Below are 26,074 nucleotides of genomic sequence, written 5' to 3' on the forward strand. Positions count from 1 at the left end.
ATAATTTTATTTTTACATTTCACAATACACATGAAAACAGTACTTTTTTGGTTCCACTTTTCCTCTCCAAAAGTATTCTCTGATGAAGTGGGAACAAGGCTTTCTTACATGCTCTTAAGAAAACACTCAGAGTCACAGCACCATGACCTCCTGGGGAAGTAGAACAAGTACTATAAATCTGATAAAGAATCCTCCCCCTATCCTTATCTGTCTGGTCGAGTCATTGCAGGCCGAGTGGGCACCACCATGGGATGAGCGGGAGGTCGCATCACTGGGAGCCCAGGCGTCAGTGGCATGTGGCCTCCCATGGGTGGCCTCATTCCAGGAGCAGGTCCCACTGGCACCATCCCAGGAGGAGGAGGGCCCATCACTGGCATCGTGGGAGGGCCCCCTATATGGGGTGCTGGTATCATACCAGGGTGAGGAGGACCTGGAAGACTAGGGGGAGGTGGGATCATTGTCCTTGCAGGAAGCAGAGCAGAGAATGGAACAGGAGGTATATTTCCTTGTTGAAATGCAGCAGCTATTTTGTCACTCAGGCTCTGAACCTGCTCTTCCATCCATTTCTGATAGTAGTCTTTCATATTCTCTTTGTGTTTCCTACCACTGCAGTGTGGGTTCCTCATGGATGGAGAGTCACAGGTGAGTATGTATCACAGTAGTCACAATAAAACGTGGGTATGTTGCTGTGCAGGCCGCGGGCCGCTCTGCTCCACGACACCTGGAAATGACAGAATCAAATATTAAAGATGAGTCTTCTGAATCGGTGCTAGGATTTTTGGAATCAGTTATCTAATCTGATTAGATTTAAAGGGATTCTTTCTGGTAGCAAAGAGAACTCTGATGGCCTGTGTTATGATGTGTCAACAGAGATATGAAAACTATCATCATTGGATGTTTCTTTTTTCTCTTCTCTTCTCTTCTCCTCTCCTCTCCTCTCCTCTCTTCTCTTCTCTTCTCTTCTCCTCTCCTCTCCTCTCCTCTCCTCTCCTCTCCTCTCCTCTCCTCTCCTCTCCTCTCTTCTCCCCTCCTCTTCGCTCCTCTTCTTTTTGTGAGTTGGAATCTTACTCTGTTGCCCAGGCTGGAGTGCAGTAGCATGGTCACAGCTACTACAGCCTCAACTTGCTGGGCTCAGGTGATCCATCCACCTTAGCCTTCCAATAAGCTGGAACTACAGAGGCGCACAACCATGCCCAGTTAATTTTTTAATTTATTGTAGAGAGAAGGTTTTGCCATATTAGTCAGGCTGGTTTTGAACTCCTGAGCTCAGGTAATCCTCACACCTTGGCCTCCCAGCACAGTGAGATTACAGGTATGAACTACTGCACCTAGCCATCATTAGACATTTCTAATAAAATACTTATGCAAGGCAAATTTTTGAGTGAGTGCATTTAATACCTTAGAACATTTCTGTCAAACCTAACAAATATAACACAGTTCATTTCTCCTAATTGCGCTGGGGAGAGTGGAGAAAGAAAACAATGAACTCAAGTGGTTAAATTCTAACTCAAGTCCTGCATAAAAGACCTGAATCTATGTCTGCCTTGAAATAAAACCTTATCATCTAGCCGGGCTTGGTGGCTCAGCCTGTAATTCTGTGCCTTGGGAGGCTGAGGTGAGTGGATTGCCTGAGCCCGCGGGTTCAAGACCCGCCTGGGCAACTTGGCGAGACCTCATCTCTACAATAAATCAAAAATCAGCCGGGTATGGTAGCACGCGCCTGTAGTTCCAGCCACTTGGGAGGCTGAGGCGGAAGGATCGTCAGAGCCCAGCAGGTCAAGGCTGCGATGGCTGGGAGCAGCCACTGCACTCCAGTTTGGGCAACAGAGTGAGACTCCAACTCAAAAAACAAAACAAAACAAAACAAAAACCCTTATCATCTGTAGTCACAAAGCAGAAAACATTGAAAATTAGCCCAGACTCTCATCCTGTTAGTGGCCTGGATTGTAACACAAATTTAATCCCCAACTTCACAGAGTTTCTGCTGAAAAAGTGAGGGCATTGATTGGGAAACTAAAAACTAAAATGTGGTCATATGAGAAGATATTGATGGGAATGAGGACCATGAACTTCTGAATTCTGCTGGGGTCTTCTTTACCAGCAGAAGCAGTCGTTCCCCCACCAAAGGAGACTGACAATGATTTACCTGAGAAAACTGTAACGGCCTCCTCTGAGGGCCGTTGCAAGACACTGCCGATTGACCTCAAGACACACTCTGGTGTGAGAGAGTTTGAAGTTAGGATCTTTGGGAGGTGATTAAGTCATGGGATGGAGCACTCCTGAATTAGATTAATGCCCTTATCTCAGACTCCACATCTGCCCTGCCCCCTCTACCATGTGAGGTTGAGGTGAGAAGGAACCGTCGTGTACACCTGCAAGCAGACCTTCACCAGACACTGAATCTGCTGGTGTCTTCATCTTGGACTTTGCAGTCTCCAGAACTGTGGGAAATAAATTTTAGTTGTTTATAAACTGTCCAGTCTACAATATTTTGTTGTGGCAACCCAGATGGACTAAGACAATCACAAAGTGTGATCATGAGGAGGTGTACTGCATGTCAAACAAAACTACATGTTTTTCTTGATTTATACAGTTAGGAATTTGGAGAATGGGTGTTGGAATAATTATGAAGGTGCGGATATTGGTAGAAAGATCTTCAAATTAGATCTCATATGAGCCTACTAAGTAGAGAGCCTGGATTTAATGTTGCAGCTTTGGAGGTTAGAAAAGCCTCCAACAGTGTGTTGGTTGGTTGACTGAAACAGGAACCAAAAGGTGACCTCATTTAATGAGTTGAAATGCCTAAACTGCCTTCATATGCAGCAGAGAAAGGGAACGAAGGCTGAGGGAGATTGGAATGTAAGAGTGACTCTATCATGCAAGACCACCTTAACCATCTCAGGAGAGTCCAGAGGACATACTTACTGCCACAACTGTGAGAAACAAATTTGTGAGGGGAGCTTCAACTTCAGTGAAGAGCTCTGTGTTCACTCTTCTTTGTATATCAGAAATTATAGCAGGAACTGCTGCCACTAAACAAGAAAATTTAAATACAACAGAAGTTATTGTATCACAAAATGGCGGCACTTAATGAACAAAGGCAAGGTGAGTGTGGTTTTTGTAATGGACAACAGAGTCAGCAGTAATCAGAACAGGGATCTCTGACATTGACTAGTTGGTTGTGGTGTTTCTAGAAGTAAAACAGATTGGAAGTCTACTAAATTCTAGCTTGGACTGTGTAAGCAGTAGAGTCAAGTGAATGAAAGTCTAATTTGAATTATAAAAGTAGACCGCCATGACTGCTCAATCAATTCCCAGTCTTAAGTCAGTTATAGACCCAGAATCCTCTAAGAAGGCTGGGTAACCTTGTGGAAGAATCAAACTATATATTTGCCCCAATGCACAGTCATCTTTTATCAGGATGACTGTGCATTGGGGCAAATAAAAGAATTTTCAGGGATCACTGGCCACTGGTTCTAAATTGACATCATTTCCAAGAGACTTTGCCTTGGTAATCTACCAGTCAGAGTCGGGTTTCTGAAGGTTATGTTTTGGCTCATGTCCATTTCTCAGTGGGTCCAGTGGGTATCCACATCTATCCTGTAGTTATTTCCCTAGTCCAGAATGCATAATTAGAATGGACATACCCAACAACTTGCAAAATCCACACACTGGTTTCTTGATCTAGGGGGTGAGGTCTAATATGGTGGGAAAGGTCAACCAAAGGCCACTAGAACTGCCTCTTTCTAGAAAAATAGTAAATCAAAAGCGATACTGTAGAAATGAGCGCCACCATTAAGAACCTGAAAGATTCAGACTTAGCGATTCCCATGTATCTCCACTCAACTTGCCAATGTGGCCTGAAGAAGAAATAGATTGGTTTTGGAGAATGAAAGTGGATTATTGTAAGCTTAAGAAGTCAGTGACTCCAGTTGCAGCGATTGTACTGGATGTATTTCATTGTTTGGACAAAATTAACAGACCCCCGATACCTGATATGCAGCTATTAATTTGGTGAATGTTTTTTTCTCCATCTCTGTTAGTAAGAAACACCAGAAGTAGTTTGTTTTCAGTTGGCCAGGTCAATAACACACCTTTATTGTTCTATCTCAGGTTCATATGTGCTGTCCAGTCCTAAGTCATAATTTAGTTTTTAGGGAACTTGGCTGCTTTTCCCTCCACAAGACAGCATACTGATCTCTTACATTAATGATGTCATACTGATTGGACCAAGCAAGTAAGAAGTAGCGACTATTCTATATTTAAGTGTCAGAGAGTGGGAAGTAAATCCAACTGAAATTCAGTGGAATTCTACCACAGGGAAATTTAGAAGGGTCCATTGGCGCAGGGCAAGTAAAGCTATCCCTTCTAAGGTGAAGGACAACTTGATGTGTCTGGCTCCTGCTACAACCAGGAAAAAGGTATAATGCCTAGTAGGCCTCTTTGGATCTTGGAGGAAATGTACCCTCACCTGATTGTGCTACTCCAGCCTGTTTACGAAGCAACCAAAAAGCTGCTAGTTTCGTGTAGGTCCAAGAACAAGAGCAGGTTTTCTGCCACGGGTCCAGGATGGCATGCTAGCTGCTCTGTCACTTGGACCATATTGCCCAGCAGATCAAATTGTGTTTGAAGTGCCAGTGGTAGGTAAGAATTTTGTTTAAAGCCTTTGGCAGGCCCCTGTAAGTAATCACAGTGCAGACCCTTCAGATTTTGGAGCAAAGCCCTGCTATCCTCTGTGGATAACTGCTCTCCTTTTGAGAAATGGCTTTTGGTTTGCTACTGTGCTTTAGTGGAGACTGATTGCTTAACCACGGACCATCAAGTTACCATGAAAACTGAGCTGCCCCTCATAAACCGGGTGCACCCAGACAAAAAGGTGAGTGTGTACAGCAGATTCCATCATCAAATGTAGGTAATGTATATGGGATTGGGCTCAGGCAGGCCCCAAAGGGATAGTAAGTTATATGCAGAAATGGCCCAAATGCTCAGGGTTCCCACTGCTGTTATTGCCTCCTCTCTCCCAGCCTTCACCTGTAGCCTCCTAGGGAGTTCCCTACGATCAGTTGACACAGGAAGAGAATACTAAGACCTGTTTCACAGATGCATGATATTCAGGTACCACTCAACAGGGGAGAGCTCCAGCACTAAGGTCCCTTTCTGGAACATCCCTGCAAAACAACGATGAAGAACAAGCTTCCCACTGGGCAGAGACTTGAGCAGTGTGCCTGACTGTTTATCTTTTTTGGAAGGAGGAATGGGCGCATATGTGATTGTATAGGGATTCGATCATTTTGCTGAGTGGTTAGGGCTTTTGAAGGAACATGACTGAAAAATTGATGACGAGAAGGACTGGGGAAGAGATATGTGGATGGATATACCTCTCTGAATGGGAGAAAAACATGAAGATATTTGTGTCCTACGCGAATGCTCATCAAAGGGGAACCTCAGCAGAAGTGGTACGCTGGCCACTTTATCCTTGCAAAATGAGCTCATGAACAAATTGACCATGGTGGCAGAAATGGTGGCTATCACATGGACTTCCACTCACCAAAGTGACCTGGCTGAAGCCACTGCCGAGTGCCCAATATGCCAGCAGCAAAGACCACCACTGAGTTTCTGATATGGTGACATTCCCTAGATTTATCAGCTGGCTGCATAGTGATTACATTGAACTGCTTCTGTCAGGGAAGGGTCAACATTTCATTCTTACTGGAATAGGCAGTTTCTCTGGATACAGATTTGCCTTCACTTTAGGTGATGCTTCTGCTAAAACTGCCATCTGAGAACTTTCACAATGCCTTATCCCTCCCATGGTGTTCCACACAACATTTCTTCTGATCAAGGAATTCAATTCTTAGCAAATGCCATGAATCAATGGACCTGTGCTCATGGAATTCACTGTTCTAACCATGTTTTTTTGCTATTCTAAAGCAGCCAGCTTGATAAAACCTGGAATGGTCTTTTGAAGACAAAGGTATAGTCTAGCTAGCTCGATGGCTATACCTTGCTGGGCTGTCAAAAGATTCTCCAGTAGGTTGTACATATTTTAAATCAGCACCCAGTACAGGGTGCTGTTTCTCCAATAGTCAAATCCAAGGATCCAGGAATCAAGAAGTAGATATGAATGGTACCATTACCTCTAGTGACCCACCAGCAAATTTTTTGCTTCCCGTCCCCATGATATTATGCTTGGCTGGTCTATAAGTCTATAAATTCTAATGTGAGTAATGATTTCACTGGGAGACAAAGCAATAATTCCATTGAACTGGAAGTTAAAACTGTTACTTGGCTACCTTTGGTTCCTCTTGCCTCTGAATCTGTTTCACAGAAGCGTGATATTCAGGCACCACTCAACAGGGGAGAGCTCCAGCACTAAGGTCCCTTTCTGGAACATCCCTGCAAAACAACTAACAAAGTAAATACTGTACTGGTTGTGTGATTGAGCCTGATAACAAAGGGGAAATTGAACTGCTACCCTCAATGGAGGTAAGAAAGCATGTCTGGAACATAAAAGATCTCTTCAGATGTCTTTTAGGACTACCATGTTCAGTGATTCAAGTTGACAGAAAACTCTAATTCAATTCAGGTAGGACAAATGATGGCCCAAAACTTTTTGGAAGAAGTATTTGGTTACCCTCTCAGGTAATGAGCCACAACCCTCTGAGGTGCCTGCCGAGAGCAAAGAAAACACAAAATGGATAGTAGGAAAATGTAGTCATAAATACCAGCAATGATCATGTGACCAGTTACAGGAATGAGGATTGTCAAGAGCGTTTTTTTCCCTTATTTTTTATTTTTTTCAGTTGGAGTCTCACTCTGTCACCCAGAGCGGCCACTGTAGCCTCGACCTACTGGGCTCCGGCAATCCTTCCGCCTGAGCCTTTTGAGTAGCTGGGACTACAGGCGCGTGCTATTTTCCCTTATTTTTAAAAGTGTGTGTGTGTGTGGGGGGGCAAATATTTTGTTCTGTTCCCTCTCTTATCATATAGCACGAGATATACTAAGTTTATATCATAGTATTTACATTATAGGATATCAAGGAGAAGAGTGACCATCACCTAAGGAATCTGCACATTCTTCTGGGAAAGTGTTAGTGTGTTTTAGGTTGAATCCAAGATAGTTGTACCATATTGAGCAAAAATATGACTGCATTATTGTCTTTATTTTACAATTAAGTATGGGTTAAGTTGTGTATGTTTACCAAATTGAGAAGGGTTAGGCTCTGATGCTTAATTTTATGTGTTAACTTGGCTAGGCTATAGTGCCCAGTCATTCGGTCAAACACAAGTCTAGATGTTGCTGTGAAGGTATTTTAAAGATATGGTTAACATTTAACTTAGCAGACTTTGAGCAATCCAGATGACCCTCTCTAATATCTGATTGTGCCTCATCCAATCAATCGGAGACCTTAACAGTGAAAACTGAAGTCCCCCCAAAAAGAAGAACTTCTCCCTCTGGACTGCCCTAGGACTCAAGACTGCGATATCAACTCCCCTGGGGGTCTCTGTACTACTGGTCTGCCCTGTAAGATTTTGTACTCTCCAGTTCCCATGATTTCATGAGCCAATTCCTTGAGCTAAATTTATCTAGATGTACATATCCTATTGTTTTCATTTCTTTGGAGGAATCTAGTTAATACAACCGGCAATGTCTACCAGAATAAAGAATTTAAAGCTTTACTTTATGCACTTCAGTAGAGTTTGGGTTTTATTATTATTTTTATAGTTTTACATTATGCATTTTTTCAACTATCATGCACTTAAAAATAAAGATAATATTGTGATTTTTGCAGATGAAGGAATTAAGACTTTTGAGGGACCAAGTGACTCTCTCAAGATGATATAAACATTAAATGTCAAGTTCAGGACTGCCTCTCATGTTCCTGAACTACAAATATCACAGTGGCTTTCCAAAGAGCAGTATTGACTTACCCTGTTAACTTTGATTTGGGCAAGATGATTACTTATCTATAAAATGAGCATAATAATCATATCTAAATCAAAGGATTGCTTGACAGTTGATTGAGATGTGTATACCAAGTATTTTAGACAACGCCCGATTGCACTATATACTTAATAAGTGAATTAAGTCTTCTTATTAAAATGTAAGCATTCTTCTTTGTTATACCCATGACTTTTATGAAGAAATAATCTTTCTTTTGCTGAAAGTTAAACTGATTTATGATAAAATTCATCATTTTAAAAAAGTTTGCTTTTTTTGAAGGAGACTTTTAGGTGATTAGGATTAATTGAGAAATCTTTAAAAAAGAAACCTAGAGGGACTCTTGTAAAATTTATTTATGTAATATTTGCTGATATGGCGAGATATTGTCTGGATACCCTGGGTTTAAGTTTAGAGAGAATCAGTGAAGGTTGTGTGCCAAGTATGAATTCATGCTCCAAAATGGTATTAATATTTAGAAAGCACTTAGGAAGGGTTTTCATCAGTAATTTCCCCAAAAGACCCCTTTGGAAAATGATTGGCATTTGGCAGACATCCTTTATTGTGTCAAAGTTTTGTTATGGTCTCTTTCATTTCAGTACTAGGAAAAAAATTCAAAGTATGTACTTGTGTACTATTCCCAAAGGTAATAATGAGAGGATTAAATGCAATCAGTTTTCTGGCTTCAGTCACAGCCATAAATATGCTATTGAACATATGTTGGAACAACCTCTAAGGTTTCAGAGGATGAAAAATGAGCTAAAGATTATTCTTATTCCAAGGTTCTTCTATTCAAGAGCGAAAAGCCTTTGGAGGCTGGTAAAGATGGTAAATTCAGATTCAGTAGTCACCAATATCATGGAAAGTTTGGCTGCTGAAATCCAATTCGGATACTGTCACATATATGGAATGACAATATCTTTATCAAAATCAGAGCTTCAGAAGACAGCAGAGTAATGCTATAAGCAACTTTTTTGTTTGCAGTGGTATGGTCATAGCTCATTGCAGCTCCAAACTCCTGGACTCAAGTGATGTTCTCACCTCAGACTCCCAAGTAACTGGGACTACAGGTGCGTGACACCAGCCTGTCTAATGTTTTCAATTTTTTTGTAGAGATGGTATCCTATTATGTTGCTCAGGCTGATAATAATTTTATAATTTCTGAAGACATTTCATTTAAACATTTTAATTTGATCTCCAATTTTCAGAACAAAACTTAACGTTCGCCTTCTACCTTAATTCTAACAGCATGTGAACATTTTGACTGGTAGTACTGAATCTATCAGCAGCATTTAATATAGTTGTTGTCTCTCTCCTCTTTATCTTTTTAAATTTTATCTCCAGGACTCTGCATTTGATTGATTTTCTTCCTTCCTTGCTGGTTGCTTATTCTTGGTTGCCTTTGCTAGTTCCTTCTCTTTTATCTGACCCATTAAAACACTGGCAAAGACCAATGCTTAGATTTTTTTTTTTTTTTTGCTTTAGACTAGGTTATCTCATTCAGTCTCATAACTTTAAATAATATTTATATGGTTCATGACTCTAAATTTTTTAATAACTTTCCTAGTTAGATTGTGCTCTCAAACTATAGATTCATATAGTCAATTGTCCACTTAACATCTCCATTTGGCTGTCGAATAGTCATCCACAAAGCACTGTGTTTAAAACTTTTTAAAATTTCAAATCTTCTGTCCTTGATCTGCTCCTTTACTTCCTTCTTGTTTCCCGAAAACCCGCTTTACTCCCCTTCTTCTAGTTGTTCAAGCTGAACTCTTGGAGCAATATGTGTCTTTTTTTCTTTCTTTCACGTTCTATGTCAAGTCTGTGAGGAAATGATGAAGACTCTCTTCAAAACATATTCTCGCCATTACTTCTGTTTTCCGAACCACCACAATCGCTTGTTTGGTTGCCTAGTTATTCTTCTTAAACATAAGTCATATTATGTCACACCTTCTTTTCACTCAGCAGAGAATCCCAGTCCGGAAAATGGCCAACATGGTCTTTCAGGCTCTCCCCCTTGCCCCTTCCCCAACTGGCTCCTTCTACCATTTTACACAGGCTCGGTAAGCTTCAGCCCACGGGTTTCCTTGGTGTTGTGTGAGCATATCAGACATAGTCCTGTTTTAAGGTCTTGCTCTATCGACTTTGAAATGTTCTTCTCAGAGATCAATTTGGCTAGACTCACCTCCTTGTCTAATCTCAGCATTTCAATGAAGCTTATTCTGGATCTCCATCATTAATACTAAATTCTGCTTACCCCTTTCAACCTCCGCCACTGCCTCTTACCCTCAACCTAGGCCTTCTGACCTCCTTTACCATGCTCGATTATTATTATTTTTTCCATAGAACTCTTTACTTTTAAAGCCTTTCCCCAACTAGAATATATGTTTCTTCAGAATCTTTTGAGCTTTGTTCATGGATGTATCTAACTAGAATAGTGCTTGATACCTAGTAGACATATGAACCGAATTTTGAGTGAAAGAACACAGACGTGAATATGAGACCAGAAAGTCTGTACGTTTTGAGCAAAAGTTTACCTGCAAGCAACAAAAACCAAGTAGATGGAGTGAGTTTGAAGGAGACAGTAACTTGAAAGAAAAAAGCTACCATTTATACATTTAACATTTTTTTTATGCAAAAGAGTTTAAAGTTTTCATATGATTTATCCTGGAGAACAATCTTATGTACTTTTTTATTAAACTGAAGACGAAACAGTAACTAACATACAAAAATAACAGGACAACACAGAACTAAGGCATCAATTGCTGTGATCTGAGGAATGACCACACTCCAGTGCTTAGAGGCCTTCAAAGATAACTACTTCAAAGCACCTGAATTTTAAAACTGGGTATAATGTCTGACGTGATCTGGCAGATTTTGAAAGGATAACATTCTGTCTGAGTTATGATAAGACTTCATCAAGATTTATGTGTTTTTTGAAGCTTGTGATTTGCATATTTCCTTCATCTTTCCCTTCATTTGTTGTTATACATCCCAGCTGTTATTGTATGCATTTTTAAAGGATTGTGTGATATATATTTTCCTGCTAGAGACTGTTTGGATGCCTTCAATCCATGAGATGTGTTCAGATCTTGAAAAATTAATAACAGGAAGGAATTCTTTAGAAAATAGAAAAAAAATCAAGTCACAGCATATATTGTTGGTGTCATTGAGCGTGGGAAAGGTATAGTCTGATGTTAAAAATAGCTACATGCCTGAGTTTTATTCTTTCCTAAAAAATTTTTTTGTTTTAAATATATGGGGTACAATTCAAGGTTAGGTATACAAATGTTTATTATGTTAATACTCTTGTTGATGAGTTTTATTCTTAGCATAATATGTTTACTTACCTGAAGCGGATCTAGAAATTACAAAGAATGAGGGAATTGAACAAATATCCAGCAGTAAATCACTTGGGACCCAAGATGGGTGGGGGGGGGAAGACCAAATGGGTGAACATTGACAAAAAAATAAAATAATAATAAAATGACTTGCTCTATTTCTTTGAGAAGTTGATAAAATGTGTATGTCTTGAGTAATGTTTTTAGATACACATTTAGGTTAACCTAAAGCAAATTGCTTAACTACATGTCTTTAATGATTAAATATTTTTGGCTTATGTTGAAATATCTATTTTGATGGAAATAAATGGGCTTAATTTATTCTCTTTTTTAGATTGGAAAATATATAGTTTATTTAGAAAGTATATTAGAGAGAAAGATTGGAGATTCATCTCCCCAAGGTAGGGAAGGGGACCAAGGCTAGGAAACATGGTGACCATGGCTCAAGGAGCCACATGGTCAGACCATGGCTTAGCAAAGCAATGACTTTGATTTATTCTTGTTACTGATGATGAAAGTCAATCCAAGTTGTTTCTGAGCCATTATGAAGCATTATGAAACAATCTTAAGCATTTAGCGTGACTGCTAATTTTTGAAAGGTACTTTGAGCTAGAGCATCAGTGTGGAGAGAAGGGGAAGAAACTAGACTCCTGTGTGCTATTTTCCTGACCAGCATTATTTTATACCTATCATGATGTTAGAAATAAAGGTAATAAATAAAGATGTTATCAGCCTGTTCCTATGGGAAAAAATGAGGATCCTTGGAAAAAAAAATTCCAAAAGAAATTCTTAGTACTTGTGTGAAATTGTCTTTTTTTTTACTAACAAAAACAAATTTAATAGAAAAGTTTCTGTTTTATCCAAAGTTTTAATTTCTTCTAATTTTAAATATCAATTAAATCAACTATAAAATGTGAATGTGTATGAAGTCCACTCTGAATTATCATTAAGAATTGTTCAGCTTTAATAAAATAAATATCTAAATATACCAAATCAGAAAAATATCTTTAATTGGTTTACAAACAATATTGAATTATATATAATTCATAAAACATAAAAATAAGTTGCTTTTTCATCTTATTATTTAAACTTTTCATTGTTTTTTATTTCCTAATGTGTAATAATACCACAGTTATGAAATACTTTCAGTGTGAAAGGACTAAGACCACAGTGTGCTGTCTAAAGTGATTTATGATCTTCCAATGCTTAGAGTAATGTCAAGTTTCAGTTTTGGATCACACTATTATAACGTGTCAAACAATTTAAAAAATACTCCAACAGTTGACTACACCTGTTTCCACTTTGCAAATCCTTTCAAGTTCATGGCACTTTGATCGAAAGGGAAATATTTAACTTGTGTATTTCTTTTTCAATATAAAAATGAAAAATTTTTATTACAGTTTTCTATGTGATATAGTAGCATTAGGAGAAAAATAAATTGTCAGAATTAGCAATTTTATTTTATTTGATCATTTGCAAAGGGATTTTTTTTCACAGTTCTCTTTGGGTTATTTCTAAGGAAGCAAGTAGGTTAAAAATGTAATGAAATACTAGTAAATTATATAACCATATGCTAATAAATCACAATTTTAAACATTTAATCAAAATATTTTGGGTAGATTTCTCTAAATTTGATACACACACACACAACACATATCTATATACTCTATTTAAATACTTAGCAGTATGCAATGGCTGGACAAAAAGTAAGACACATTCATCATGTAGTTATTATTTGACATTTTCTTCGGCCTACTTCTTTTGGGTAGCTTTAAGCAGAATGAGATGCTTGTCATTTTGAGACTTTCATATAGTCTAATTGCCATTGAAGGTCATCATTTTTCTCATGAGTCACTTCAAGTGGGCTACAATTATAGGGACAAGGTCAAGCCATCTTACTGCCATTCTCCTCATTCTTACTACATGCATTTGATTAATTCTAGATTACATTAATAAGGCTTTAGGGAATACATTAAAACTGTGAAAATAACAATGACAATATACATTTTCCTAAGAAGAGTTGTGAAGCTTTTTTCAGATAAAAAAAAGTTTCACAGATGCTACCAGTAAATCCGATAATCTTTTCTTAATATGATATCCATTTTATCCTTATCAATTAGATTTTATAGATCTTGGTCTCTCAGCTTTCAGACACGCTCTAGTTTTGTGAGGCACTTTGAGAAATTATCTTTTTTCAATCCATTATGTAACTTCAGTAAAAGGTTTACAGTGTCTTAATCCAAACAAATTATAAAATAAATATTTAAAAAATCATGTTTTACAGCCAAGAAATCCCACTTGACAGAAATATTATTGTAAAGGTAAGATTGAATGAGAATTTCAAAATATATTATCAAAACGCTCAGGGAAGATTTCGAAGGTTGTAATCTAGTGAGTAATTTAGGTGCCTTCTGAAAATGATAACATGCTTTTTAAAAAGTGAATACATTATGGCTTCAATAAGCTTATTAAAAATATAACATGCTTGAGAATAAGAATCATAATCCTTACTGGAAAGAGCATCCTCTGAAGGGAAACTTCAGTATTTCCATGATAGATAACTTAGATACTCACCAAGGGTGACTTCCATGTTGGGCCTCACTGAGCTATATTTATTGTTATGGAGAAGTTAGCATCCGAATGAAATTTGCAGGCACAAGCTGCAGTTTTTCTACTTTATAGAGCCACATAGCGAACAAAACAGGGGCTTGGAAAATTACATTTTCTTATTTATGGAAAATGAGCCAGCCTTGAAAACTCTGGAGTATTTTTCAAAGACAGTGAAATACTCAGACTCTATCAGGTGGACTTGGTGAGGAATCAACAATGCTTCCCAGGAAGAAAAGAGATACAATATTCCTAATAATGACAATCATTCCTCTATTCATGCGTTAGCAGCAAAGAGAGTAATATCTATATTATGGTGTTGTTTTGAGGGTTGAAGATCATCTTTGGGAGACATCTAACATACTGTCATTCCTTGTAAAATTCATGAATTTTTAGTTTAAAAATTCAGTGACATATTCTTGAGAGATGTAGAATAACAACGATCAAGTAATCTATCATTAACCATGTAACATTTATCATTGAGTTAAATCAAATGAAACCAGCACGGACTAAGCACCTACTGTGTGTAAAATAATATGCTTGTGCCATGTGAGTCTAAATGATTGTGCAAATTTGACAATAAGAGGATGTTCACGGTATGCTCCAGGTTCATGGATTTTCTACCAAACTTCTTTTGACTGTATTTTCCAAATGAATAAGACATGGAATGAAAAACACATGTCTTTCCAGGTATGAGAGTCAATATGGAAGACTCACTTTTTGAGACCAAAATGTTGAAAATTTTGGAATATTTTAATGCTTGATGAAAATTACGAGAAATCTGGTACATATGGTAAGAATCAGACCTACCCAAGTATTTTTTCTTTCCACCCTTGCCCTTTGTGATTTTCAAAATGTGTGGGGTTAAGGTGAGAATTACATAAGCATCTGGACCCTGCTTTCCCTATAGATGGAACAAAAGGTGTGAAGTAGGGAACACTTTTGCATGCTAGTGTGTTTACAAATCACTTTGGGTTTTCCCCATGACTCAGGCACAAAGTGATTGAAGGGTGATGATGTTTACAGATTAGTATTTCCTTTTCTGTGAAGTTTCAGGCTTGAGGCTTCAGTGTCTTCAGGAAGACGGTCCAACAGCTGCTGCCTTTCTGCCAGGACTCAGACACTGGCCGATATAAAGGGAAGGACGGACAAGGACAGATGGCCAGAGGAACTGAATGAATGCTGACTCACTCTAGGCTTCATAACTCAACCCCTGGCCCTGTCAGTGGCACACTTTTGTAGCTCCTTGTTTGCACCAAAGATATCACATCAGATGGTTTTCCACGAGAAGCGTCCCCAAATAGGACGTTCTCACTTTAGCCAAAACCGGATTTGTGCTCTTAAATGTGAAATAGCATCTGCTGGAAGTTCTCACTGATGTTTCAAAGCTGAGAAGTAGAGTCTGGATGAAAATAACTTTCTTGATTTTCTTCACAAAGAGATTACTAAGATTCCACCTATGCAAATTGTCTAAATTTTACTTAGACAAATCAGTCATGTCACAATAAAACTACAAAACAACTTAGAATAAAAACAAGTTGGAAAAATTCCATCTCCAACTATCACATAAATTTCTAAATCTATCAATAGTTGATTTTTTAAAAGGATTGTATCTAACTTTATCTTTTCTAAATTTAAAAATGTCAGTGAAAGCTATTTTAAATATTCTATTGCTTATAACTACCATTTAATCCTATATTAAAGCAGCTGATGGGTTTAGTTGATCTTTCAGTTTTCTATTTAAATATCTAATGTCAATTATTTCAATAATTTAATAAAAACCATTGCTTAAAATAAAATAATGCTGATGTTTTTATATTGTGGTCATAAAAAAATCTGTAAAATATGATCTATGCCAATGTCTATACTGTACAAAGTATTACAGTAATTGAATACAACAATCCAGATATTTTATACATGGTGGTATCATTTGGTTATAACATTAATTGCTTACTTATTACATAGCAAGGTTTATATAATTCCATTTAGCCAGGCATATTGATTATAAATGCAATACTTCAATTTGCCCTGGGTATGAAATGCTCTTATATATTATTTTTAAAACTCAAAAATAATGATGTTGAGAAGCATTGCATTATCTAGTCTCAAAAAAGTAGACAAGAACCTGGCTGATTTTTTTTTAAATCCCTTCGCCTTTGGGAATGTAAAGCTATAACACAGTTGTCTCAGCTGCTACTTGGCATTCAAACCAGATCCTTGAGCTGCCAGACATATTTTAATCCCGTTCTCTCCTCCTTTCCCAAGTAGTTTACTGCTACAGTATGGCACCCATAAACTGCATCTCTCAAGGGCTCTCTCAAGGGAACATCCAACTGACAGCAGCAGGAACAGTCAGTCTTTGAATCACTTTGGGCCTCTCTAGGAAGACTGAAGCACACATCCAGCCATCTAACTCAGCAGAATTCTCAAAGACCAATTTATATTCCAAATTTGCTCTTCTAAGGCCTTCCTCCAGGGCAGAAATGTTCCAAAATCAACAATCCAGAGTTTTAAAACCTCGCGAAGTTTGTAGCAATATGTACATTGGGTGTTGCCCCCAACAGAAATGATGAAATGTCCATTTCAGCATTTTAAATATTTTGCAAAGGTTTCAAATTGCCAGGGTCAGCTTTATGTTGTCAGTGGCATCCACATATAAAAATAGTGATGCATGCATTCCCTCTTCATTTAATCAAACTCTCTCTCTCTCTTTCTGTGGTGTGTGTGTGTGTGTGTGTGTGTGTGTGTGTGTGTATAGTGTGTGTATTAGTAAACACAAATGTCCAAGGCAGGAAAACAAATGTAAAAACCTGCTATGTCGTGTTGAATGGTAAAATGACAAGCAACCTGTCTTTGAGAACTATATTAACAGACGTTTTTTAAGAAGGCAAAGTTAATGTGCCCCTGGAGCTACTATTTAAATGACTTTAGCTTTATGGTCTTTTAATGTGGGACCCCTCAGCCTGGAAATGAAGTGGATTTTCCATCCTCTGACTCAAATCTGCTCAGCAGGGTAGCTTCCCCGGTATCCTCTGAGCAGCTGTTAGCAGCAAGAGAAACAGTGGACTGCAATAAAATTGATGACTTCAGCCTACACTGTTCTCAGTGTAGGACTGACTGGCTCTCAGTCAGTCCTACTTTTGTTGAATCTCTTAACACCTGCTCCCCAAAGCACAAGATTTTATCTCCAATGGGTCTAAATGCAAATTCCAAAAAGAGAATGACTGGTCAGAAAAACCATTAAGGCAGTTCTCTGAGAATTGTGAGGAATTGAGTGTCTGTTATTGCCTAGGTCTTCATGAAGATACCAGGAAAGGTCTGCCAAGGCAGGGGTTTTATTGTGATTAAGATCTTAGTTCTAAATCAGGACAAGGCAACCTGTATCCTTAAATCATTTCTGGGTAGACACTGGGGAGAAGGACAGAGTGCATTAAGTGAATTTCCAGAAATATTGAGCTGTACAAATCCCCCTGGTCTTCCTGGAAACCTCACATGTGGATAAGTAACACCTACTTGCTATTTCCTTTTGGATTCCTGAGGATCAGTTGACAGACCTTTGAAATGTTCACTCCATATAAGACAGGCGGTGGTATTGTCATGACTTAGTAACACAAGGGAAGCAAATCAGCCTTAAGTGTCAAGGGTGATTCTGTGTGATGGCAAAATTGTTAATCTTAATTTTAAAATGCCACAGTAGTTCATTTTAGCAATTTTTAACTGTCACTGTGTCTTTAAACTTAGGTTTCTAGTTGTACCTTTTTCCAATTTAATACTGACATAATATTCAAATCGCCTCTCAGGAAACTTTTCCTAATGAAATGCTATGAATTATTAATTCTGTCATAATGCAGTCTATGTGTTGTTCTGTGATGCTGATAGATATCTAAGGTGATATGCATATGTTTTATTCTTTTGTTTGGATCACAACTTAGAGTACTATAACATTTGTAAAGCTAATTAAATATAGTCATAATTTGTGACTTTTAAAATCTTTTCCCAGTAACTTGGGCATTTGAAAAAAATTATACCTTCTCATTCTCTTTTAGTAAAATGTAGTTTTCAATTAAAAAAATCTCCCAAGTTTGGGGTTAAAATAATTTTTCTTAGAAAAGAATCATCATGAAATTCACATTAGTTTGCTAAGTCAAATGCTATCAATGAAATTATTAGTGGAGAAAATATGTAGTCATTTTAGAATGGAAACATGGAGTTTGTTTTTCCTCTAAGAACTATCTACTCTAACACATTACAATACATTCGTCACTCTGGAAAAAACAAAAAAGAATATGAAGGGTTCGATGGAAAAAATATATAGAAACTGGAATTGACCAGAGTTTTTAATATTACTCTTAGGGTATTCTGCTTGGGAGTTCCTTGCACATAACAGTAGGATTTCTGAGAAGACAATCTGACCATTGACAGAATTATGTCACTCCCAAGACTGTCCGCTTTAGGAAGCCATTACTTACCTCACAGTTTCTACTTAACGGTTAACTCAGCAGGTTTGCTTGCTCCAGATAGTTTTACTGAAATATTTGTGTTAAATGGTGAATATGCTGATATATCTAAACATAGCATTTTAAAATACAGATCATTCTGTATGTATTTCTAATATGATATTAATCATTTAAGAAGACCACAGGTACATTAAAATTCCCCGTTAAAGTCAGAACAAGAATAGTATGGAAATAAAAAAAAAATAGCTTATTTGTGAATTAAAAGTTCGTTATCTGATTTCTGGAGATAGACGTCTCTGTTGTAGAATCTCCTGACTGCAAAACCAAAAAATGGAATATGAGAACTTGACTCATTTAAGTCTACCAAAGCAAAAGCATACCAGACCTATTATCCTAATCTGCCAGTCTCAGTGAGAAAAAAATCCAAGAGTAGAGTAGATTGAAGTGAAGGTATTGGAGAGCAGATATGAGCAGGGGGAGTTGGTTTGTTAGGAGCAAGTAGTTCTGTGTTTCTCCAGAATGTTTCCACAGTTTATCATATGTCAGTCTATATTTACTGCTGGACATCAAAGGATGTGATCTTTTGTCAAAGTCTATGAAGGAAATTATTTGTAATAGTTATCTATTGATGTATAACAAATTATCAAAAAACTTGAAGTCTTAACAAGGATTCATTCTCTCACATTTTTACAAGTCAAAAATTTAAAGGCAGCTTAGCTGGATGGTTCTGGCTAAGGATCAAGTCAAGTTGTTTCCTGGGGTTACTGCCATCTGAAAGCATCACAGGGGCTGAAGGATCCACTTCCAGAATGGTTCACTTACATTAGTGTAGACAGAAGGCTTCAGCTCCTTGCTGGTTTTTAAAAAGAGGACTCAGTTCCTGGCCACATGGACCTCTACACAGAATTGCTTGAGTATTCTTATAACATGGTGTTTAGCTTCTTCCAGAACAGCAGAACCAAGAGAGAGTGAAGAGACAGTTGCAAGCCTCTTTGTGACTTAATCTTGAAAGTCAAACCATTACTTCGACACAGTCTATTTGATAGATGCAACCCACTATATTCAACCCACATTCAAGGGGAAGGGGATTAAGCTCTATCTCTTGAAGGGAAGTATATAAAGGAATTTTTAGATGTATTCAAAACTAACATTCTCTTTTGGTGTCGTTTTACTTTTCCAAAATTTTTTGTATGATACTGTATTCTATCTTGATGTGTTTTTTAAACATCCTTTTCTTCAGTCACTGTTCCTACAGCTCACACACATTCCTACCTTCAAATAAATGGAAAAAGCACAATTTCACCATGACAGCTCTCTTATCTGAGGAAGCAGAATCCCCAATTAACATTAAAACGTCAAAGAAAGTTGAAACTTAAAAATATATCAAGTAACATATCTGATGACGGGATGTGTAGATCGTGCAAATCATAGAAAGTTGATTGTGAGTCCTCAGCAAAAATGACACCTTCTGTAAGCCAGTTTAGGCTGTGTATTTTGTATAGAACCTAGACACAAAAGTACATTTTAATTATTCTAAGTATTGTTCTTTGGTAACCTGCATTTAATTAATTAATTTTCTCTTGTAAAAATTGGAACCACATTGTCGGGCTGGGTGGCTCAGCCTGTAATCCCGCGCCATCGGGAGGCTGAGGTGAGTGGATTGCCTGAGCCCACAGGTTCGAGACCCGCCTGGGCAGCGAGACCTCATCTCTACAATAAATCAAAAAATCAGCCAGGCGTGGTAGCACATGCCTGTAATTCCGGCTACTTGGAAGGCGGAGGCGGAAGGATCGTGGGAGCCCAGCAGGTCGAGGCTGCAGTGGCCGGGAGCGGCCACTGCACTCCAGTCTGGGCGACGGAGTGAGACTTCAACTCAAAAAAAGAAAATCGGAGCCACTCTGACTGTGTCCTCTCCCTTAGTCCTCAATAGCAAGTGTCAGTTGCAGAGAGGCAACACCAAGAACCTGGGTCACACTCAGGAGAGGGCACTGTGCCTTGTGGATTCTGGTACTCTACACATTCAGAGAAACTTTTCTGGTCAGGAGACATAGAAATGAGCCCAAGAATATCGTCTCGATAGGCTGTATTTTGAAACTGGAATTAGTATAATTGCCTCAGGAAGGTATATGTCTTATTTTGCTTAGGGTGCAATATTGCATAAAATTGCTCAATGTAGTGGTGTCTAAAGAAGGACTGATGAATTTTAGAAGTCACTCTCACTCATTTAAAGGACAGCAATTGGCTGGGCTTGGTGGCTTAGCCTGTAATCCCAGCACTTTTGGAAGCTGAGGCAAGTGCACTGCCTAAGTCCGTGGGTTCAAGAGCAGCCTGGGCAACTTGGTGAGACTTTGTCTCTACAAAAAAAAAAAAAAAAATTAGCTGGGCGTGGTAGTGCTCACCTTCAGTTCTGGCTACTTGGAAGGTCGAGGAAGAAGGATCGCCAAAGCCCAGCAGGTTGACACTGGGGTGGCTGTGAGTGTGCCACTGTACCCCAACCTGGGCAACAGAGTGAGACTCCAACTCAAAAAAAAAAAGGATAGTTATTATTCATTTTCTTACATGTCCTGTTTATTCAGATTGTTTATTAAAGATAGGGGATTTTCACGTCATTTGTTGCCATTCAATAATGAAGTATGGCCTCCAACATTTTAGGACTATTAAGTGCTATTTCAGTAATATTGTATTTAGAAGTATAATTAGTAAGCATTTTTGTGCAGTTACAGCAAGTGGCACAGTACAGGACCACTTGATTCACCTGGGCCAAGACTCTCTTCTTCCACCCAGAGACATTGGGGCATATGGTGGGATGGGCAAGAAAGACCCAGTCAAAATAAGTGGCTGGGTGGTAAATCCTCTTTGCCTCTGAAGGCATGAGACTTTCATTCCCCAGCCACAGACATGGGACAAGTGGGCAGAACTGAAAAGAAGGCCCACTCATAATAAGTAGCCTGGTCCTGACCCCTCTTTGATCCCATGAGCCCGAGATTCCCCTTCCTTGTCTTGAGATATCAAGGTAGTCAGGAGTACCCGTAAGGGGAAACGCCACCACACCTCTCATCCACTGGTCATTCCAGGCATAAAGGAGGAAGCCCTTTTATCGGCTCAGGCAGCACCAGCAGGGACCAGTGGAAAAAAAGCAAACAAACAGGCAGACAAAAAATAACATTACAAAGTCTCTGAAATGTAGAGTTATTGTAAGCACGGCCCACAAGTCCTGTGTACTATACCTAAATAAGAAAACTGACTGCTAAAATAAATGATTTGAATAGGACCTAGAATCTCTAAACATAATAGACAGAAAGTCCATAATATAATTGAAAATCATTCATCATACGAAGAACCAAGAAAATCACAACTTGAATAAGAAAACAAAATTAACTGATGCCAGTATTGAGATGTTGGAATTACCTGACAAGGACTGTAAAGCAATAGTTATAAAAATGCTTCACCTGTCCGTCAATGAATGAATGGATTTTTAAAATGTTTTATATATACACAATTGAATACTATTCAGCTTAAAAAAACCCCCAAAATTCTGTCATTTGTGATAACATGGATGAACATAAAAGACATTATATTGAGTGAAATAAGCCAAGGTTGGAGAAAAAATTCTATCTCATTTATACGTGTATGTGGAATCCAAAAAAGTTGAACTCATAAAAGTAGAGAGTAGAATGATGGCTCCTGAAGGCTGGGGTGGGAGTGGATGGGGAAAGGGAAGATGTTCATCAAAGGATATAAAGTTTCAATCAGATAGGAGGCATGAGTTTTGGTGTTGACTATCACAAACTTGTTGACTATGTGTTGTATATTTCAAAATAGCTAATAGAGAGAATTTTAAATGTTCTCACCACCAAGAAATGATCAATATTTGAGGTTATGTATAAGCTGATTAGTCTGATTTAATAATTCCACAATGTATACATACATCAAAACATCACATTGTACCCTATACATACACAATTATGATTTGTCAGTTAAAAATAAAATTTAAAAATCCTTTATCAATCAATTACAAATTCTCCTGAAACAGATACAAAATTTTAAAAACTTCAGAAAATAAACAGACATCATAAAAAAGAACCAAATGGAAAATAGAGAATTAAAAAAATATAGTAATAATAATAATAACAAAACTTTTTTATTAACCCTGAATGGGTTCAACAGTAGATCAAGTGACCTTGACAGCAAATAAATAAAATGTACCCTATCTGGAAAAAAATAATGCAGACTAAAAAGAAATGGAGCAGAGGCTCAGGGACCAGTAAGACAATAACAAGACGTCCAGTGTTCATATCATCAAAATCCCAGAAGAGGAAAAAGGGAATAGGATTGAAAGAGTACTTGAAGAAACAATGTCTGAAAATGTCTCACATTTTGGTGATAGACACAAACCTACAGATCCAAGAAGCAGAGCTAATCTGAAACAGAACAAATACTAGAAGTATAATCATTACGTTTTTCAAAACTACAGTAAGAAAAAAAAATCTTGAGAGCAGCCAAAGAGAAACAACACTCTACTAATAGGAGAATACCGATAAATAATGCTAGGAATTGACTGTTTATGTCTTCCTTAAATTCGTATGTTGAAATTCTAACCCTAAATGTGATGGTATGGAAGGTGGGTATTGGGAGACAATTAGGTGATGAAGGTGGGGCTCTCAATAATGGGATTAATACCTTATGAAACTGAAAGAGAGCCCTAACCAGAACCTGACCATGATAGCATCTGATCCTGACTTCCAGCTTCCAGAACTGTGTGAAATCAGTTTCTGTTGTTTTTATGCCACCAATTCTATGGTATTTTGTTATAGCATTTCAAACCAATTCTTAGGACAATGAATTTCTCAATGGAAACCATGAAGACCAAAAGGAAATGGCATAACAGTTTTTGAGTGCTGAAAGAAAATAAGTGTCAACTGGGAATTTTATATCCAGTGAAACGAATCTTCAGGTAGAGGGGGAAATAAAGTGAAGGAAAACTAAGAGAATTTGTCATGATCAGACCTACCCTTACATTGTGACTAAATAAAATTTCAAACAGAAAGAAAATGATAAAAGAAAGTATCTTGAAGCACCAGGAAGGGGAAAAAAAAGACAAAGAAAGGTGCAGAAATATGGGTATGCACAATGAACATCCTTTTCACCATGAGTTTTATAAATTATATTTGATGAGTGAAACACAATTATAACTCCATGTGATGTTCCAGTTAAGGATATAAAAGTAGGAAAAGAAACATACCCAAAAGGTGTTTCTTCCACATCTTGCTAAAAATGGTACAATGATGTTAACAACAGACTTTTATAAGTCACATATGTTTATTGTAATAACTAGATCAACCACTACAAAAACAATACAAAGAAATACATTCAAAAACGTATGTCAAGATGAAACTCTTAAAAATGTTTAAGTAAAAAAAAAAAAAAACTTTAAGTAACCCAAAGATGGCAACAAGAGAGAAACAGAGAAGTGAGAGCCATAAAACAGAAAAAAAAGGTAGACATAAAAAATAATTTATCAATTACATCCTTAAATGCAAATGGTCTGAATACATACTTCAAATTCAGTGCAAAAAGTAGGTGGAAAGCAAAAGGATGGAAAACAGTATATCACACAAGCATTAGTCAAATTTAAACAGCAAAAGTAGTTATGCTAATAATAAAATAAACTTCAGAGCACATAAATTATTAGAGACAGAGGAACATTATGTAACAATAAAAGGATTAATCTATCAGGAAAGTATCATAAATATGTATGAACCAAATAGCAGAGTTTCAAAATACGTGAAATGAAAGCTGACAGAGTTGAAAGGAGAAACAGACAGATCTACTATTAAAATTAGGAAATTCAACACCTTCTCTCAGCTACTGATAGAAATACTATACAGAAATACTAGCAAAGATAAAGAATATCTGAATAATCTGCAAAAAATAGGGTCTAACTGACATATATGAGTCCACCCCAAAATTTTCTATATAAATTTTAAAATTATTTTAAGCATCCATGGAACATTTACCCAAATAACCTAGACCTCAACAAATTTAAAATAATTGAAATAATTTAGAGTGTATTCTATGATCAGAAATCAGTAGCAGAAAGAAATCCATAAGATCTCTAAACACATAAAAATTAAACTACGTTCTTCTGAATACTCCATGGGCCAAAGAAGATTTTGTAAAATTCATTAAAATGTATGAAAACAAAAACACAGTTTATCAAAATACATAGGGGCAGCTAAAGCAGTGCTGAGAGGAAACTTATGGAACTAAATTCTTAAATTAGAAACAAGGAACGCTCTCAAATCACTAACCTAATTTCCCACCCCCAAGGAAGTAGAAAAAGAAGAGCAAAATGAACCGAAAATAAGCAGAAGGAAGGAGATGATAAAGAACAAAAGTTTACTATTTAAAATAGTAAAATAATACAGAAAACCAATGAAATAAAAAGCTGACCCTTTAAAAACAACAACTGACAAATCTCTAGTAATTAGCACAGATAAAAAGCAAGGAAGCAAAAATTCTCAATATTAAGAATAAATACGGGATATTATTACAGAACATGTAGTCATTACAAAATTAACAAGAAGATACAATGTACAACTTTACATTCATTTAGACCACTTGGAAGAAATGGGATGGAACACCTTGCAATAAAAAGGAACAAACTATTGATACAATTAAAGTTGAGAACCAAACAACTGGATGAATTGCCAAAGAATTTTACTGAGTGAAAAAAGCCAATCCTGAAAGGCTGTATACTTTATAATTTCAATTTTGAAATGACAACATTTAGAAATGGAGGCTTATTAATGGCTGCCAGGCATGAAAGACAGTGGGTTGTAGGTGGTTAGGTTTCTAACAGGGCAGCAGGAGGGATCCTTTTGGTGATGGAACTGTTCAGTTTCTTGACTGTAGTGGTAGACACATGAATCTACACATGTGAAATAATAGAACCAAATAAACACACATAAATGAGTAAAAGTAAGTTTGAAGAAATCTGAGTAAGATCACAAATCAATGTCAATAACATGGTTGTTCTATTACATTATAGTTTCAAAATGCTACCATTATAGTTTCAAAATGCTACCCACTCTGAGGAAAGAGTGCAGAGTACATGCACCTCTCCGTTGATTTTATCAAATAGCACATCCAGCTATAACTTTCCCCAAATTTTAATTGAAAAAAAGTATAGTTGTTGAGATTCTAAAATAACTATTATCTTAGAAATACTATTTTACCTGTTTTTCATCCTGATGAACATCTCTCAGGACATCAACTGGCATGTTTTAAGCCCTAAGTTACTGCTTTCTATTATTACCTAATAAAACTCATGATATATCTTAATTTTCCCCCTTTTCTATTGCAGGACACAACATGTCACTTAAACGTACTGGTTCACAATAATTAAAGTGCCCATGTACATTTTTGTAACAGATTCTTTTTACCTCTCAAAGTATTCTTTCATCAGGAAATCATAAAACGTTGTGAGTTTGTAAACCAAGATGGCAGCTCAATTGGAGCACAAATAACTCAGGTGATGGTGAAGCTGAGAGAAAAGGAAATGCAGATTTCCCCTCGCATTGTAAATTTAAAATCTAGTTGGCTACCAAATGTCTCTTTTCTTTTTCCTAGACCCTGGAATCTGTGCTGATGGAGCCCATCTGGGAAGGCACAACAAGCAGATGGCCATTGTGAACGGCCGGGGAGGCCCCGTGGCAGTGACAGCTA

General features: G+C 37.4%; 1 pseudogene; it reads right to left on the minus strand.

The window, feature by feature from the left end:
• Nucleotides 1-203: 203 nt before the first annotated feature.
• LOC103264255 lies at nt 204-25,629 on the minus strand (annotated as a pseudogene).
• Nucleotides 25,630-26,074: the final 445 nt, after the last annotated feature.

This window comes from Carlito syrichta, unplaced genomic scaffold (genome assembly GCF_000164805.1).
Source record: "Carlito syrichta isolate Samal-C Ts95f unplaced genomic scaffold, Tarsius_syrichta-2.0.1 Scaffold305637, whole genome shotgun sequence".
In the NCBI taxonomy this organism is placed as follows: Eukaryota; Metazoa; Chordata; class Mammalia; order Primates; family Tarsiidae; genus Carlito; species Carlito syrichta.